This window comes from Myxocyprinus asiaticus, chromosome 19 (assembly GCF_019703515.2).
Source record: "Myxocyprinus asiaticus isolate MX2 ecotype Aquarium Trade chromosome 19, UBuf_Myxa_2, whole genome shotgun sequence".
NCBI lineage: Eukaryota > Metazoa > Chordata > Actinopteri > Cypriniformes > Catostomidae > Myxocyprinus > Myxocyprinus asiaticus.
This window is the reverse complement of record NC_059362.1, coordinates 17,975,311-17,981,680: the sequence shown is the minus strand read 5'-3', so window position 1 is coordinate 17,981,680 and position 6,370 is coordinate 17,975,311.

Here is a 6,370-nt window from a genome sequence, read left to right as displayed (position 1 = left end):
GATGCTTTGAAACATGAAAGAAAAAAACTAGTTATGTATTATGGCCACAAGGTGTCCCCATTGGGTCAGCAATACCTTGAATGCCAATACAAACAAGCTTTACACTCTGGAATTTCAAGTCATAGAGCAAAATGCTTGTACAATACTGGGCAGAGCTTCATACATCGAGTTGGGTTTGGTGAAGAGGATTTTGTTAAATAAAAGAAAACACCACAACAGACATTCTGAGTGAATATGAAGATTTATTCACAGGACTGGGTTGTTTCTAGAGTTTATCACATTCAGACAAATCCTGAGGTTACACCAGGTGTTCATCCGCCCAGGAAAGTGCCAGTGGCCCTGAAAAAAGATGCTCTCTAAGTGCATGGAGGAGTTGGGTGTCATTAAAAAAAAAAAAACTTAGGGACTGGATTACAATATGGTGACAACAGTCAAGCCCAACAAGAGATGTCCTGTTCTGGCCTGTGATGGCAAAATAAATTGAGGACGTTGTCAGTAAATGTGACATCTGTAATAAGCACAAAAACAACAATCCCAGAGAACCCCTTGTTTCACTGACCCAGAAAGAGCCTGGTCAAAGGTAGGAGTGGATTTATTTCCCTACAGTGATGCAGAATATCTTGTGTGTGTGGACTACTATTCCAAGTACCCTGAAATTGCTAAGTGGTACTAAAAGCAAGCATGTAATCGCATTCTAAAATCAATGTTTGCCAGACATGGAGTACCTAAGTAACTCTTTTCAGATAACGTCAGACAGCTGGTGAGTGCTGAAATGCAAGAATTTGCAGCTAACTGGGAGTTCAAACATACAACCTCAAGCCATGGGTTTCCACGGTCAAATGGTCAAGCAAAGAGAGCAGTTCAAATGATAAAGAATCTGCTGAAAAAAAGCACAGGACAATTACAGAGACCCATATGTAGCTCTTTTATAGTACAGAAACACACCTGTGTATGAAGTAGGCCTTTTCCATGCACAATAACTTATGGGAAGGAGACTGAAATCAAAGATGCCAGTGTCAAAAAAACTATTATTGCCAAAAGTGTTCAAACAAGTGCGAAGTAGACTCCAAAATAGACAAACAAAACCAAAGCACTATTTTGACCATGTTACAAAGAAACTACCTGAATAAGCAAAGGAGAAAGAGTATTAATAAAACAAGACAACAAATGGCAACCTGCAGTGGTACTCAACAAACACAAACAACCAAGGTCTTACGCACATTGTTCAAACACCAGACAGTCACATCTTCAGAAAGAATAGGAGAGACTTGCTGAAAACAAAGGATATGTTGCTTCCTTCAACTCCAACAGAAACTGTTGAGGACTTACCTGTTGTTTCTTCACCTGTACCAGAGAGAGCTCTCACGGCCATCTCTGTAGCGGATGTAACACAATCCTTCCGACGGGTGAATATCCGTAATTCCACGGGTCCGGACGCCATTCCGGGCTGCGTCATAAGAGCATGCGCGAACCAACTGGCTGGTGTTTTTACGGACATTTTCAACCTTTCCCTTTCCTTGTCTGTGGTCTCCACATGCTTCAAAACGTCCACCATTGTGCCTGTACCAAAGCAATCCAAAATCACTTGCTTAAATGACTGGCATCCTGTTGCTCTGATCCCCATCATTAGCAAATGCTTTGAGAGACTAATCAGAGATTACATCTGCTCTGTGCTGCCTCCCTCACTGGACCCATTGCAGTTTGCTTATCACAACAACCGCTCCACTGATGATGCCATTGCATCTACACTACACACTGCTCTCTCCCACCTGGAAAAAAGGAACACTTATGTGAGAATGCTGTTTGTAGACTACAGCTCAGCATTCAACACCATAGTGCCCTCCAAGCTTGGTGTGAAACTCCGGGCTCTGGGCTTAAACAGCTCGCTGTGCAGCTGGATCCTGGACTTCCTGTCAAGCAGACGGCAGGTGGTTAGAATAGGCAGCAACATCTCCTCATCACTGATCCTCAACACTGGAGCCCCACAGGGCTGTGTTCTCAGCCCACTCCTGTATTCCCTGTACACACTTGACTGTGTGGCAACACATAGCTCCAGTGCCATCATTAAGTTTGCTGATGATACGACGGTGGTAGGTCTGATCACTGACAATGATGAAACAGCCTACAGAGAGGAGGTGCACACTCTGACATGCTGGTGTCAGGAGGACAACCTCTCCCTCAATGTCAGCAAGACCAAGGAGCTTGTGGTGGACTTCAGGAGAAAAGACAGAGAACACAGCCCCATCACCATCAATGGAATACCAGTGGAGAGAGTCAGCAGCTTCAAGTTCCTCTGTGTCCACATCACTGAGGAACTCACATGGTCTGTCCACACTGAGGCCATTGTGAATAAGGCTCATCAGCGCCTCTTCTTCCTGAGACAGCTGAGGAAGTTTGGAATGAACCGCCACATCCTCACACAGTTCTACACCAGCACTGTAGAGAGCATCCTGACTGGCTGCATCACCGCCTGGTACGGCAATATCACCGCCCACAACTGCAAAGCCCTGCAAATTGTGGTGCGAACTGCCAGACACATCATCGGAGGTGAGTTTCCCTCCCTCCAGGACATATATACCAGGTGGTGTGTGAAAAAAGCTCAGAGGATCATCAGACTCCAGCCACCTGAGCCACGGGCTGCTCTCACTGCTACCATCAGGCAGGTGTTATCGCAGCATCAGGACCCGCACCAGCCGACTTCATGACAGCTTCTTCCCCCAAGCAATCAGACTTTTGAACTCTTGATCTCTCACGATCAATATACATCAGCACTGCACTTTATTAATCTTATTATCTCACATTGGACTGTCATAAATTATATTCTCTCTTAACAACACACTGGCAACTGACTATCAACCGACAGCTTGAATGTCAATACAGTACAATACAACCTACTGTATATTTTATATATACTCTATATACTATTTTTATTGTATAATGTGTATTCTATATTGTGTGTAGGTGTATTCTATATTGTGTGTATTGTATACTGTACATTGTATATTATTATTTGTATATTGTGTAATTATGTGTATATTAGATATGTAAATTGTGTTGTGTAAATCTGATGTTTATTGTAAATTGGTATATGTCTCATCACTGTCATGACTGCTATGTTGCTCGGAACTGCACCCAAGACTTTCACCCATTATTGCACTTGTGCATATGGTTGTATGACAATAAAAGTGATTTTATTTTATTTTATTTTTCTCCGGTGTCCTAAATTCTGACTTTAGTGGTTATGACACCAAGATCCAGTTGACTTGTAACAAAACAGACAGTTGCACTTTTTCCTTTGTCTGATATATCAGTTGTCTTGGATAACTGACACTTTGTGGTATCCATGTATAGGAACTCCTCCTAGGAGTAACGATCTCTGAAGCCTGTATGGAATCACGCCAATCTATTGGCAGATGGCGGTTGATCATATTTTTGCGTGCATCTTAGCTGGCAAATAAACAGAAGCACAGCGTCATTTTGTCTGAATATTTTGACTGAAAGGAGAAGCCATCTCTCAGTCCCTAGACAGTGAAAAATCAGCAGCATGGCAAATCTATGCAGAATCTCGTTCCTAGGATATATGCAAAACTGAGACTTCCACTTTCAAGTTGGTCTCTTAACATTGTCAGTAGCTGATGCTATGGGAATCATATACCATAAGGCAGTGCTACTGATTCACACACACTAGAACAATACTCACTAGCCAAAAGGGCAATGAAAAATAATGAAAACGAACTCCCCTTCACTTTGAAAAATTGAAAGAGGAAGAAACGCTTAGGTTGTAAAACCTGGCAAAAACATTAACAGCAATGCCACTAGCCAGCCAGGGTAGTGAAACATTAAAAAACCAACCCTCCCTTGCAGTCAAAACTTGGGGAAAAAAGGGAGGAAACATAGGGGAAGGGGAAGCCCAGCCTGGGGCTAGACAGATGTTCTCAAAGGACACCCCTTTCGCCAAATTCCAGGAGGAAGCTATGCTCCTTGTAGAATGAGCTCTATCACCAACATTGGACACTGCTTGTCTTGTGAATCATAAGCGAACACAATGGCCTTAACCAACCAGTGTGAAATTCTGTGCGTGGAGACAGCCAAAACCTTTTGCATGGCTCCAAAGCAAACAAAGAGCTGCTCGGACAGCCTAAATTGACGCATGCGGTCAATATACATATGCAATGCCCTCACCGGACTAAGCATGTGCAGCCTTTTAGCCTAGTCCGACCTAAGTGCTTTAATCACCAGCACTAAGTACCAGACTAGGACAGTAATGGGGCAAGAGGACCTCAGCCGTCTAGCTCCACTTAAACATTTACTGACCAAAGGGTGTTTGCCTAGTAACAACCCACCCAAAAGGTCATGTCCTGCAGCAGGTTCTGCTGCTATGACTTTGAGCATGAAAGAAGAAAGCCCTGCATTCAGACACTCTTGTAAGAAGCAGAGCACACCTGCACAGGGCAACACACTGAGTCCTCGCCTTTGTAGGAACAACAGGTAGTGAAAAGGCACCATTTCAAAGCATAGAGCCACCTCGTAGAGGGATTGTGCCTTGAGCCTGCAAGAGCAGCTCTCTCCAAAAATGGAATCTTTCACAGAAGATCATCCAGCAGCTCTACCAGCTCTGGAAACCAAGGGTGGTTGGGACACTCCAGCGCAACCAACAACACAGTTTCCCTGTCTTCCTGAACCTTTCACAACACTTGGTGTAGACTAGTTCATCAAAGTACAGTATGTAGGTGAACAATTAGGTGAACTGGACAGGTGAAGTTGCTTCAGGAGAAGAGGAGAGACGCAAGGCCTGAGCTGGTGACAAATCATCTTCAACCTCTCTGAACTCTGTATCCCATCCTTGCTTCCCCTCCTTGTGTGGTCCCTCGGGAGCCGCAGAGGTTGGATATCGGGAGGAGAGGGTATCGACCTCAGCTTTCTGAAAGAAAGCAAGCCTATAGCAAAGCATTCTGAGATTAATTTGCTCGCAATGAACACAATCAGTCTCAAGGAGCGCAGTTTCTGCATCGGCTCGGCCCAGGCAAAGCAAACAGCACTTGTGCCCATCAGACAGAGGGATAAATTACTGGCATGGAGGAAAATGGCATCTTGAAAAAGATGTGCTAAGCAAATGGCTCTTTTAGTTTTTTAGCTAGAAGAAACACACAAAATAACAACACAATACACCACAGTGCAAAGGATACACTTATCATCATAGCACAACAGGGAGAAAATATTCCAACTCGCTGTCTAGATGTGAAGGTGAGTACGATGAAGTGATGAGTCATGTTTGCAGAGCACAAAAGATGTAATGGCGACCCTAAAGAGAAAAATTCTGATGAAACAGCACTGTGTAGACCATGTAAATAAAAGCACATTTTATTGGGCTGATATGGGTCATTTTAAACATAAGTTTTCCCCAGATCTTTACATAAGTTTGTTTTGTTTTGTTTTTTTGGCAGTAAATACCTTAATGATAGATAATTCAACAACTTATTTTACTCATTTGTATGATGCAGCATACTCTGATGTAGCATTTAAATTAATTTTATTTAACCCAGACAATTCATTCTTGTGTTTTAAAGTGTTGGGATTTGGGTTGGAGAACACTTTTATATTATTATTTTTATATATATATATATATATATATATATATATATATATATATATATATAAATGGTGTAAATACGGTGATTGTAAGTTGGTATTTTTGTGGTTTTCTATACACTGGTACATGTAGCTGTGCGTTGTGCAAATGAATTACCTTTTTTCAACTAAAAAACCAAAAACAAAAGATGCATGAAAACAGTTAATAATTGGATATTATTTCATTTATACTGTTAAATGTCAAAATCATTGTCAATGTTGAATAATTAACACAGCTTTACTGCACACTAAATATGTGTGATTGCATTGCTAATCTATGCATTTGGAAGCAGTCAACAGAGTTGTTACCACTGCACCATGAAAGTAATAAAGAACTGTGTTTCCTAGAGTGATATTTTGTGATTTGCACCATCTAGTGGTATGGAATAGCAGGTCTACTGAGATATTTATGTTTGTTTTGTTTTTTGTTGTTTTGTTTGTTACCAACGTTAATATATTGCTTTGGGCAAGCAGCATTTGGGTGAGAGCAGGTCCATAGCTAGTGGGGTGAAAAGTGGTAACGATTCTAGGGGCCCACTGGTCCAGGGAGGCCCCACAACAAATTCTAAACTGTATTGTTTTTTTTAATAGGAAAGGGGCCCAGAGCAATATACACTCAGGGGTCCCAAAAGACCTTGCTAAGGTGCTGGGTGAGAGTTAATGAAAAGTGTAACATAGTAACCACTGGGGTTCGATATGTTCATGGCCCGCTTGTGCCTCTTATAATTTTTTTCTGTGATAC